At 41.9% G+C, this 13,786-nt stretch overlaps 1 protein-coding gene across 3 annotated transcripts in view; it reads left to right on the forward strand.

Moving 5' to 3' along the window:
• LOC130928073 (oocyte zinc finger protein XlCOF6.1-like) overlaps window positions 1-13,786 on the forward strand; it is a 48,535-nt gene that overhangs the window by 17,534 nt on the left and 17,215 nt on the right. The window lies entirely within an intron of this gene.

Below are 13,786 nucleotides of genomic sequence, written 5' to 3' on the forward strand. Positions count from 1 at the left end.
CTTGTCAATCAATGTGCCACACCGAGATTAATGACGCACATCCGAATTTTTATATCCAACAGAGCTGTAATTTTACACCAAAGAAAACAACATGAACATACGTTGAAATCTTACAACTACCATTCTTCTTTATCAAATAACTAAAAAATAAAAGTATATTGTAGAAAATATCAAAACTTGAGCATCATCTTATGTAAACATATCACACACACACAACCCAGCAAGAAAAGGGGAAAGAGCGTGATTCTCAGTGCAGGTCTCTCACAGTACAGAGCGGGCTGTTTTAACCTTCAAAGTCAGGCGACTACTTTGTCTTTTTCACTAACAGTGAATTCTATGCACAATTTTAGACTTTATACAACAAATACAAAAGATGCCTACCTTAATGTGATCCCTGGCCCTGTTTTTCATGAATTTCATGTTTCGTCTCGTAGTTGCGTTTGACACTTGTTGTGCGACACACACACAACGCTCCCGAGGCATAATGCACAGAGCAAGCGGAAGTAACCAGCCAACCAGTTGTTACCGGCACCCCCAAGGGGCCGCTCTCCCCTACAGTATGACCAGCTTACTAGTTAAGCGTAAGAAAAAGAGAGGCAGGGAGCAAGGTGTTTTGAGAGAGTTGTGCGAAGAGCGCCATGAAAAGTGGCTGTGTCCCATGCTGGTTTTAGTTTTGTTAATAAAAGTCTCCAGCAAAATACCATCCAACGTGTCACTGTGTTTTTATACACATCACCACCTCTCTGAAGTAATAAGCACTGGGCAAATCGACGACAACAAGCCAAGTTATTCGCCTGTCCACTACACCCTACGGTGCAGAGTTGCAATTACCAAAAACTGCAATTGGTAACACAGTGTACTTCCGCCAGCTCTCTGATTGGTCGGCTTCGTGACATGTTAGTAGCGTGGGCTGAATTAAACGCGCAGAGAAAAAAAACCGACAAGCGCAGGCGTCGAGAAATTGGGGAAGAGCTGGAGGTGTGCTCAAAATCCATTATTGCTCGCATATAACGCCACAGGCAGAGTGGGTGAGAGGGGCGGTCCCGTAAAGCCCCTAAATAACAGGGCGCGCAACTGAAAATGCCTTAATTTCCGGTAAAAAGGCACATTGTAAATGGGCTCGCTTCCGCTATCCAAACAGCTAAACATGAAAAGGTTCACACTCCGGATGTTTTCAGTAATCCTTTATGTGTCTGTTTTCTTTTTTATGAAACTAAAACAATGAAAAAATACATGCAATCAGCAACAATGTTGCAAATAACAAAAATGCCATCCATATATGCAAACACAATTAGTCTGTATTCAGTACAGTGTTTCCCCTAGGATTTTTTGAAGCTGTGGTGGTGGGCTGCATCGGAGTCGGACAGCCTCACCATGTCATGCCACAGCGAATTTTTTTTTCTTCATTTTTTCCCCCCAAGAAGAACCATAACAAAGATATATTTGAAATATTTCATTAGCCAGGCTAATGTTGTACCTCTCAGCTACAGTACATGTATGTAAAATGCGTAGCTGATTACAGCTACGTTACCCGATGTACTAATGCGACTTTTTTTCTCGTGGCAATAGTACGACTTACATCTCGTAGTGACTCAGGGTTGGCAACCCAAACTGATGAAAGAGCCATATTTGACCCCAAAAAAAAAAAAAAAACTGATACAGTATGTCTGGAGCCACAAAAAATTAAAAGCCTTGTACAAGCCTTATAATTATCGATACTAGCTATATTAGCCTACTATAGAAATGACTAAGTTGGCTAGAAATACGTAATTAGCCTTCATGATTAAATGTTTATTTTCCCTGCAGTGGATCCTATAGAGCAGGGGTTTTCAACCCAGTCCTCAAGGCACACTGTGGGTCCTGGTTTTTGTTCCAGCCGATCCAGCAGAGACAGTTGAACCAATGAGGCTTCTGCTAAAACAAGCCACACCTGACTGCAATCAACTGATTGCACTTGTAAAACACCAGATTGGGGAAAAAGTGTTGTCATCTTGTTTGGTAAGAATGAAATCCTGCACCCACAGTGTGCCTTAGTGGAATAGGTTGGGGACCCCTGCTATAGAGAATGACGCACCACGTGACTACTCTGTTGTACTATGCCACCACAAGTTTAACTTCATTACAATATTAATGAATTGAAAGAATGTTTGTGTCATGTTTGTCCTCCTAGAAATCCTATTAAAACAAAAAAAATATATTTCCCTCCCCCATCTTTTTCCATTAAAAAAAAAAAAAAAAAAAAAAAAGCTCCGAAGCATCGCTAAAGAGCCGCATGCGGCCCGAGAGCCGCGGGTTGCAGACCACCGTCGTAGTCCTCCTTTTTCCTTTTATTTGACCCTCATAAGTACTACATTACCACAACAATAACAGTCCTTCTGTCAACTGACCCATTTAGAGCACTGGGGGAATTCTAATAGCCGTGTGAAGAGTTTTACTTGATTCGGTGAGAAGGTGAATAGTTTTTTCCCCGTTGTTCGTAAACTAAATTTCCACACAAAGGCACGTCGAGGTACCATTAACTTAGCAAGGAGAGGTATGAGAGTCATTTTTCGAGTGTCCCAGAGCTCGCGAAATTTGGGTGGGGGGGCGCATTTATCAAAATTTCGTCAGCCGTAATTGTCTGAAGTTGGCGCGCCGGTGTTGTGCCGAAAAATAGCCACTCCACGTGAAATGTCCCCCCTGACGGGAGCGCCCATACGTCACTCGTACAAACAGCCTTTTCTTACCAATCGATGGAACCAGAAACGACGTTCTTGTACCGTGAATATGTATCATTTTACTCTGCTTGAACTGATAAATCGTTTACTGTGACCAACGCTCTGAAAATAGAGCAAGGCTTTATTTTGGGACCCGCCTCTCCGCAGTCTCTCAGCGCAAGTTAGTCAAAGTTTGCTTTCCGTCCAAGACGGCCGTCCACCGCTCACTTTCGCCGAAAAGTCCGATCCAAATTATTGTAATGCCCCGGATATGGGCAAGAAGGAGAGAAGTCTGTATTTGCTTACCCACTTTATTGTGGTAACAATAATAAAGAAAAACAATAACAAAATAACAGCGGGCTGCTACGACATGCGACCGCTATCTCTCGCTATCTCGCTCGTTCTCCCATTCTTCCTACTCGTTCCCCTTGCGTCTCTTAAGGGGGGGCCTGCATAGTTACGAACATTAGGTTACAATACACAATGAATAGGTGTCCGCTGAACTCCTCCCACTCGGCTGCCGCTAGTTTGAAGCGGCCTTAAAATTTTTATTTTATTTAAATAAATAAATAAAATACATCTCATTTGCCAGGCGTGGCGGCTTTCATTTTAGTGTGGCGGTGCGCCACAATCTGTTGAATATAGGGGAATCCCTGCAGTAGTTCTTAATTAGAAATATCAAACACATTTCCCCTCAAACATGCAACCTAAAGACAATATAAAGAGTGTAATTCTCAATTTGACAACAAAATACTCACAGACGTTGCTCTAAAGAACACAAATGCCACTCAAGTTGTGAGAGTGGAGCTGACATGTAACACACTGAATCCCATTTGAAGAACTTCCTATTTGCATTTTTCTTCTACTGTTTTAGAACCAATAAATAAAACGGCCACAAGATGGGGCGCTTGAGCAAGTGATAAAGATACAACCGACAATAAACATAACACGCATTTTTTTTTTTTTTTTTTGCCATGCCCTCGCGTGTCACTGGTTAACCCTTCGCGTGCCAGTGCTGACACACGTGTCGTAGGTTGCCGTAATATGTAATACGACTTTTTTTGTCGTAGCAATAGTGCGACTGACATCTCGGGAGTGACTCAGGGGTCGGCAACCCAAAATGTTGAGCCATATTCGACCCACAAAAAACTGATACTGTATGTCTGGAGCCACAAAAAAATTAAAAGCCTTGTATAAGCCTTATAATGTTAGCAACACTGGCTGTATGTACCGATACTAGCTATATTAGCCTACTATCGAAATGACTAAGTTGGCTAGAAACACATAATTAGCCGTCATGATTAAATGTTTATTTTCCCTGCAGTGGATCCTATAGAGCAGGGGTGGGCAATTAATTCCACAAAGGGCCGCAGTGGGTGCGGGTTTTTGTTCATACCCATCATGAGGACAGCCTTTCACCAATCTGGTTTCTTACAAGTGCAATCAGTTGATTGCAGTCAGGTGCTCCTTGTTTCCACTGAAACCTCATTGGTTATACTGTGTGTGCTGAATCAGTTGGAACAAAGACCAGGACCCACTGCGGCCCTCGAGGACCGGTTTGCCCACCCCTGCTATAGAGCATGGGTCTCCAAACCGGTCCTCGAAGGCAGCTGTGGGTCCTGGTTTTTGTTCATACCGATCAAGCACAGACCTTTTAACCAATGTGGTTTCTACTACAACAAGCAGCACCTGACTGCAAGCAACTGCTTACACTTATAAAACCCCAAATTGGGGAAAAGGTGTGGCCTTATTTTGTTGGAATGAAATCCTGCACCCACTGTGGCCTTTTGTGGCCCTATGTGGAATAGTTTGGAGACCACTGCTATAGAGAATGAGGCACCACGTGACTACTCTGTTGTACGATGCCACCTTAAGTTTTTCATTACTGTATTAATGGATTGGAAGAATGTTTGTCATGTTTGTCCTCCTAGAAATCCTATTAAAACAAAAAATATATTTCCCTCTCCCATCTTTATCCATTTAAAAAAAAAAAAAAAAAAAAGCTCCGGAGCAGCGCTAAAGAGCCGCATGCGGCCCTAGCTGCGGGTTGCAGACCACTGCTGTAGTCCTTTTTTCCTTTCATTTGGCTCTTATAAGTACTACATTACCACAACAATAACAGTCCTTCTGTCAACGGACCCATTTCAAGGAGTGGGGGGGATTCTAATAGCCTGGTAAAGAGTTTTACTAGATTCGGTGACAACGTGAAGTTTTTTTTTTCCGTTCGTGAACTAAATTTGCACACAAACCCACATCAAGGTACCATTAACTTAGCAAGGAGAGGTATGAGAGTCATTTTTCGATTGTCCCAGAGCTCGCAAAACTTGAAAAAAAGCGCATTTATCAAAGTTTCGTCAGCCGTAATTGGGTATGTCCGTCAGCCGAACAGTCTGTTAGCACACAGATAAAGTACACCTGCCCCTCGTTGTCGAAGTTGGCGCGGAACACTGGCGCTCTGAAAATAGAGCAAGGCTTTATTTTAGGCCCCGCCTCTCCGCGCAAATCCAGTCTAACTTTCCGTCCAAGACGGACGTCCACCGCTCACTTTCACCGAAAAATCCAATCCAAACTATTGTAATGACCCGGATATGGGTAAGAAGGAGAGAAGTCTATATTGGCTTACCCACTTTATTGTGGTAACAATATTGAAGAAAAACAATAACAAAATAACAGCGGGCTGCCACGACATGCGACCGCTATCTCTCGCTATCTCGCGCTATCTCGCGCGTTCTCCCATTCTTCCTACTCGCTTCCCCCTGCGTCACAGCTCACCAGTCCGATCATCTCTTAAGGGGGCCCCGTATAGTTACGAACATTACAATACACAATGAATAGGTTTCCTCTGAACTCTTCACACTTGGCCGCCGCTAGTTTGAAAGGGCCTTAACATTTTTTTTTTTAAAATAAATAAATCAAATGAATCTCATTCGCAAGTCGTGGCGGCTTTGATTTTGATGTGGTGGTGCGCCACAATCTGTTGAATGAAGGGGAATCCCTGTAGGTATATTACGTAGCACTGTGTGAAACACACTGGAGCCCAGTGAAACACTAAGCCATACGGGATACACCTTTGATTGTTTACACTAAATCTGTTCACCCTTTGTTCGCCATTAAAAGGAAGTAGATTTTCTCAGGGACGTAGGCAGCTTTTAGAGCGATGAAATTTGGCACACTTGGTCGATATGGCCCAATTAGAAGATACATTTTGGTTTTGAACAAGGGCGTGGCTGCACCCCCGTTTTTGTAGGACCCTCTTCAATAGGGTTTTTTCTCCCAGATGTGTGAATGTATTTCTAATCCCCAAAAAAGAGGCGTTTCCAGGAAAATAGGTTCTCATGAGATGATGAGAGGGGGCCGATCTGCCACCACCCTGACCTGCATGCCATCCAAATTGCGAGACGTCCGAGTTTTGCCAAACTGCGCGGGCCCGTTCAGTCCTGCTTGTAGGGCTAGTTTAAAATTGATTTTATTTCATTCATTTCAAATAAATGTCCTTTGCATCGGCAATATCCTGAGAAAATGGTTTTATCCTCTCAAAGCCTGCACCGCAGAAGATATTGGTATGCTGGGAGCAGTTTTGTTTTCGTCATTTTTTTCATGATGATGTCGTCATGATGATGCGCTGAAAACGTGTCTTGGGAGAGACTAAAACATAACGAAACGGATGCCAGTTGTCGTCTGACAAGACGAGAGGAAAACTCGCCACAGTTTCCTTCATTAGTTCACAATCTGAGATTTTTTTTATCGTATGTGTAGTTAGTCGCATCATAGCAGTGTTTGGTCGTCTCACTCATGTGCGCTTCCCCCCGACCCACACACACGCTGACTCACCGGTGTTCTGCAGTTCATTCAATCCATTCGTACGTGACCAGATAACACCCAGTTGCTTGCGCACGTGCCCCACATTAGTTCCCTCGGTGAATTCTGTTACGAGGAGGTAGTGGTCACTACTTTGTGGCGCAAAAGCTTAGCGACGACATCAACTCTCGACTGCTTGTAAGATGCAAGTAAAAGTTGTTTTCCGCAGACTAGCAGGTTGGTTCACCGATTCATGAAATACTATTCATTTTTTTCCGTCCCCATGGTGTTGAATTTGAATTGAAAGATGAGCATTCAAGGCCAGGCCTCCCTGTTTGATTGAATTGGACGTCTATCGTTTTGAATCACAAAGATAATCATTTATTGAACCCAGTGACGTAATCAAGGGTGTTTGAGTGGGGCTTCAGCCCCCCTAAAATATTCTTAAACCAACCTAAATAATTTGGTGTTGTTTTCTTAAAAAAATAACATTACAAGAAATGTATTATAATGTATTGTATTGTAAATGTAATATTCATTATGAAGATGCCAGAATATCAATTTAAATCAATGATCAAATACCCTGTCATTATTAAGTTGAATATAATCATAAATACTTCATAGAGTAAAGGCGGAGTTATGCTTCCGCGTCAGACCTGCGCCGTCAAGGAAGACCCGAGTTACACCCTGCGTCGTAGCTTTACGCGCTCCTCTCGAATTTTCTATCTTCGCGTCGCGTAGACGCGTATGACGTAGCAGAAACGGACTGTGATTGGTCCGCTCAGACTGTTGTTTCCGGTTCAGCCCAAAATCACTGCCATTTTCAAACAGTGTTCTGCTACACGCAAAAATGGACCAAGCCGACTGGAGTATCATCGAAGAGCAAGTCTCGTCAAGACATAAAGATTGCCAAGATGCAAGGTCAGCAATTGCATAAAAAAAATGGAAGAACCACCGAGACAAGCACTACTAAGCTATCTACTCTCGGGGAACGCATCACAGTCAGTACAGTACCGTAGTATTCTGTGCAAAGCGTTAGTAAATTGCAACGTGCGCTAATTGGTCCTGTGAAAAATAATAAATGGATATTTTCATGAATTTATAAAACCCCGCCGGGCGCCCCTGTCAGGATGTAAAAAGTGGACATGTCCAGGCAAAAGAGGATGTTGGGTGTCAGCCTGGGCAGTATGGCAAAAATTGTTATCGCAATAAAAATTTTGTTATCGGTCACTCGAGAATTGTCACGTTTTTTCTTTCAAATATGAAGTCTAATTGCAGGGTTTCCCCTACATATAACAGATTGCGGCACAGCGCCACACAAAGATAAAAACGCCACTCCCTGCAAATGAGATGTTTTTTCTTTAAGGCCGTTTCAAAACTAGCGGCAACTTCGTGTGAAGGGTTCTGCTGCAACCTATTCATTGTGTATTGTAAAGTCCGTAACAATGCACTGCCCCCTTAAGACTGGGGAGCTGTGACGTCTGGGCAAGTGAGTTGGGAGAATAGGCGAGATAGCGGTCACAGGTCATTGCAGCCCGCTGTTATTGTTTTTCTTTATTATTGTTGCTACTATAAAGTGGGTAAGCCAATGCAGACTCTTGTCCTTGTTTCCCTCATCCGGGGCATTACAGTATTTAGGATCGGACTTTTCGGCGAGAGTGAGCGGTGGACGGCTATCTTCGACAGAACAGCAAGTGTGAATGAATTTGTGCCGAGAGGCGTGGCCAAAAATAGAGCCTTGCTCTATGTTCAGAGCCCTGCCACGCTAACGTCAACAACGCATCCAATAGCAGAGCGGCAGGCGTACTAATATTTGTGCTATCAGGCTGTTTCAGCAGACGGATACGTAATCATGGCTGACGAAACATTTATTAATCCGCTTTTTTTTTTTTTTAGTTTCGCGAGCTCGGGGACATTCGAAAAATGACTCCTTGCTAAGCTAAATGGTACCCCGATGTTCGTTTATGTGGAAATGTAGTTCACAAACAACAACAAAAAAACTATTCACCTTCTCACCGAAGCTAGGAAACTCTTTACACGGGTATTACAATTTCCCCCTACTCCTTCAAAAAGGTCCATGAACAGAAGGACTATTATTGTTGTGGTAAAGTAGTACTAATTCAATTTCAATTTAAACACACACACATTCATATTCACAAAGTGTACATCATCTCATAATGCTGAGCTAGGATCATGTGTGAGTCTGGTCTCCTTAAAGGGTATGAAAACGCAAAGGGGGTGTGGGACATCATTAGAAACGTTATGTGCCAAAATAACAAATATTGATAAAGTTAACAAAAAAATCAATCACATTAATGAGCAATTATCGAAAATAGATCGAAAATGACGAACATTTCCAAAAGTGTTCCGGAAACAGCCGAATGGGGCGGAGACGTCATAACAAGGAAACAAAAGGTCGAGGCAGGTGCCATCGTTGTTTATCGACGAGAGAGTTGCGTTCGTGTTTTATCAAAAAATCGTTAAAATGGTTCAAACCTGTCATGCTATGTGGTTTACAAATAGCCATTTGTCGCAATGTAGTACCCATGAGTTCCCAAGCGCGAGAAAAAGAGCTGCACTACGCAGACAATGAGTAAAGTTTGTCAGTGCTAAGAGGGCTAATTTGCAGACCCAGCCTCCGGCACGGTTTTGTGTGCAGGGTACCCGCGGGTTATTAAAAGTATTAAAAAAGCTCTGAATTTAGTTTTCCATTATTAAAGGTATTAAAAGTATTAAATTAGCTGTCGTAAGTCTGGAATCTTTTCACCGTGGTTTTAATTTTGAAGAACATCTCAGTGCAACCTAAATTATATACGTGACAAAGTTTTTTTTTTTTTTTTTTTAAATCTATAACGAAGATGACGCGTAGAATTTTTACGATGCACTGCACAACAAATCATAATGCACCTCGTGTGTGCGCGCTGTTAGCATCATTAGCATCAACATCACAACAGCAGGCAATCGCACAGTACTGTGTGCTAACGTAAGGAACTGCTCAGATACCTTAGTAGTTATGTTCGACGAAAGCCTCAACAAGACAACCAAGTCCAAACAGTTGGACCAGCATGTGAGGTATTGGATCGGCGACCAAGTCGCATCCAGATACTTTGGGTCGCAGTTTATGGGTCATGCGAAGGCAGTGGACCTGCTTAACATTTCAAAGTAAGTTGCCAATTTCTCCAGTTAAAATGTGTTAAATGCAATAATGTATGTCTGCGCGGTTTGCCTTTCGACTGAATGTGAATTTCGTAGTTTTAACTCAAGAGTTACCCATGTTCAATGGGGTATTGGCAGGTGCACAAGCCTTAGCATGGATAAACCGGAGTCGTAGATAACAACTGTTGTGCCGAAAAATAGCCGCCCTGCCGAAAAATAGCCGCCCCGCGTGAAATGTCCCCCCTGACGGGAACGCTTATTTATAACGCTTAATTGAGCGTTTATTTTATTTTATTTATTTGCTTAATTTTATTATTGAGCGCCCACACGTCACTCGTACAAACAGCTTTTTCTTACCAAACGACGGACATGGAAACAATTTTCTTGTACCGTGAATATGTATTATTATACTCTGCTTGAACTAATAAATGTCATACCTTTGTGATTGTCATTGGGATATGGTCGTGAAAACCTGTAGACTAATACATTTCTGTTGTAAGATGGTTATGTGGCCCAGTCCACGATTTGTTACTAAAATACAGTACTACTAATTTGTGTAATTTATTTATTTAAAACTGATTTTACAGTCATAAATCCATTCCTGTAATGCGTCCATGAAAACATTTGATGTTTTCACCTCAATAAAGCGTTATAAATAAGCGTTCCCGTCAGGGGGGACATTTCACGCGGGGGGGACATTTTTCGGCACAACACGGTTGACACTATTATTGAAACGAGTGCGTGTTAACGTTGATCTGAATAACATGGCATGGTGATAGGCAAATTATAATGTAGGTGATAGTAAAACACCTCCTGGTATATTTAAATGTTTTTCTTGATTGAATAAGAGTATGGATTTTCTCTATCTGATTAAAAGAAATGTCTTCAATAGCTAACAAACGATTAACATGTGTTTTGTATACTTGCAATGTGATTAGAAAAAAACAATTACCGAGGGAAATGGTCACCGCTTTTTTATTTTGTGATAATTAATGGTAAACTACTGCCATTTAGTGGCTGTTTTTTAAACTTTCAATGCCAATTGCAAGATCTTCCCAAGCACTTTACTGTTAAGGTGACCAACTTGACAATCACCAGTTAAAGGTGACCCACTTGACAATCACCAACCTACCACCTTGACTAGGTCGTCTTAAAAGGGAAACCTGTTGTATTGCAAATGTAATTTCTGAAGTTGCTTTACAAAAATAGTGTAAAATCCATTTTATCCTGGGGGAAAAAAATCTGAAAGACCTTATATTTAAATGTGTTTTAATTGTGTCTTCAGTAAATGTGCATTCTTTTGTCAAACACACTTAGTAATTGAGGTTAAATTTGATGTTCAGTGCTTTATTTTTTAAATATGATTCAATATTATCTAAATAATGGGTGCGAGAAAAGTATTAATTTTCAGTTGAAATGGCATTAAAAAAGGTCTTAAAAGTCTTGAATTTAGATGGATCAATCCTGGGGGGACCCTGTGTGTGGTGCGCATTTTACACCTGAAAGCTATACGAACTATGGGCAAATGAAATCAGGTTTTGCTAAGAAATTGCTGCTGAAAGCAGATGCGGTGCCCGGTGAAAGAGGACGATGACTGGCTCTGATGAGACCACCTCACCACTCCAGGCAAAGCAAAGGAGGGAAATGGCCAGAGTCAGTACTCTTTTATAATAAAAAACATATCACGCATTGGATATAGGACTGGACACATGTATAAATTATCGCTCGTAAATTATATAGAACAAATCCTCTAATCCCATTCCTATTTGTGTCGGTTGGCAGAGCGAAACCGATGATAGCATATTAAATGATAATTATTCTATGCATTATTTTGCGGTCACGGTGTATCAGCTTCACAAAATGAAATGCAAAACAAACCATTCGGTGATTCTGTTGCCGCCGGTGCTTCATCAGTGTGATTGCTACCCTCAATGATCCTTTCATTAGGCTGCATTGGCTTTCGTTTGGGCTCAAATTGATAACCCAAAACACCAAAGAAAGGTTCATAGCTCTCCTCATCACCATTAGAAGAATGTACGTTCCGTCGGATTCGTCGCTGCAAATAGAAACAAGATTGTCCACCATCATCGCCGCTATCAGTGCTAAGCACTGAGCCGGATGTTTCCCTATAGTGACGTCACGCACACAATATGCTAGATTTCCGCCATCTCGGGGGCGGGTCCTTTTAGCTTGACAATCGACCTAATTTCTATCATTTTCTTGGTGTTGCGATGTGTGTAATTACACGAAGTGGCATGATATGAATTCAAAAGGCATGCGTTGATGGATAAATGATGGAATATTAGCATTTCCCCAGGTGTTGTCATACCTTTTAAGAAGCTACTCAAAGCCTGCGTAAATTAAGACAATCATAAGAAAAATTATAAGAGCAGTAAAGGTGATTTATCGCATATTATAGTATTCTCATACAATAACATACAATCAATTACATTAAACACGAAATACAAAGAAATACTTTCCCAGAAGAAAAAAAAATACTCAAGTCATGATTAAAATTGTAACTGCTTACATTTTTGTTTGATTTTTTTTTTTTTAAATCAATAAATAATAATAATAATAAAATCAATAAATAAAATTGCCACTGCTTGCGCCTGAAGGATGTAGGCGTGTGAATGCACGATGACTAACAGCCAATCGGTGCAGCATTGTCATGGGAATGGCAGCCCAGAATGCATCTTGTACATGCGCTTATACCCCTACTCACATGACGTCACAACCACGCCTCCGCGCCATATTGTCCGTCAACTCGTCGTGTTGACGCATTACCGCTACGTAAATTCCTCCTATTATGGCGTGTTTTTCTGCTCGTTAACATTAATAATCAAAATGGTGAAGGCGTGTGTGGCGGTTGGTTGCAATAACAGAGAAGATAGACGGAGAGACTTGAAGTTCTACCGTATTCCGAGAGACCCGGAGAGGAGAGCGAGATGGACTGCTGCAATTCGACGAGAAACCTGGGCTCCAAACGATTACCACAGATTATGTAGTAGTCATTTTATATCTGGTAAGATGCATTTAATATATATTTAGAGGGTTTTGGGCTGACAACCACAATTAAGATCATAGCGAGGCTAATCGCCGACAACATACTGTTTCAAATTCAAGATGCTTATTTCTTCCACCATCATTACATTTTGAATAATATTTAGCTGGGACCAAGTGAAAGAAGCTGGCCTCGTCTACGGATCATCAGTTAAACAGGTGTGTCCAAACCTTTTGCAAAGGGGGCCAGATTTAGTGTGGTAAAAATGCCGGGGGCTACCTTGGCTGATTTACATAGAACAATATACAGTGATACCTCAGCTCACGAACGCTTAAGCTCACGAACTTTTCGCCTCAAGAACATTAAATTCGCGAGCATATAGTCTCTGCTGACGAACTAGTTTTCGGCGGACAAACCAAACCACGCGGTCGAACAGCGCCACGAGAAACTGACGCACGCTCACGGCGTCCCAGTTCGTCCCCTCCCTTTCGTTGAGTGCGGACGTGGTTTGTGTTTAATAGACATTTTGGACCATATTGAGTGTACTTTTGCTATTATGGGACCGAAAAAGAGTTACCTACAGTCATTATGGAAGGTGACTCGTGTTATCAATTCGCCCTCGACTGGTAATTGGCGGTGCTTTCAGCTTCCCACCGTAGTGAGAAGTGGACCGGCGAGTCACGTTGGCTCGTTGTCGTCGCTTGTCTTCGGTTCGCCCGATTTCCTCTCCAGAAAGGTGGCGGTGTGCATACAAACACCCAGAGGCGTCGGATGGCTTTTTGTGGGCACTTTTATTAACAACCAAAAGCATGTGTGGGACACAGCGCTGGAGTCTACGCTAACTGCGCACTTTGCCGGTAACACTCTCCATCCAAACAGTAACTCCCTCCCTCCCTCCTCCTTCCACTCCATTCCATCAAGCCATCAACTACCATCACAAAGGTAAATAAAACGACTTTATTCTACAGTACATTTTATTTCTTTAATTATAATACAATAGCACATTTATTATACATAAAATAAGGTATATTTTTGTGTAGTTTTAAGGCTTATTTAGTAGAAAATTATGTTTAATGGGGACCTGGGAACGGATTATTCCCATTTTAATGGTTTCTTATGGGAAATAAATGTT

The sequence above is a fragment of the Corythoichthys intestinalis genome, chromosome 13 (assembly GCF_030265065.1).
Source record: "Corythoichthys intestinalis isolate RoL2023-P3 chromosome 13, ASM3026506v1, whole genome shotgun sequence".
Lineage (NCBI taxonomy): Eukaryota > Metazoa > Chordata > Actinopteri > Syngnathiformes > Syngnathidae > Corythoichthys > Corythoichthys intestinalis.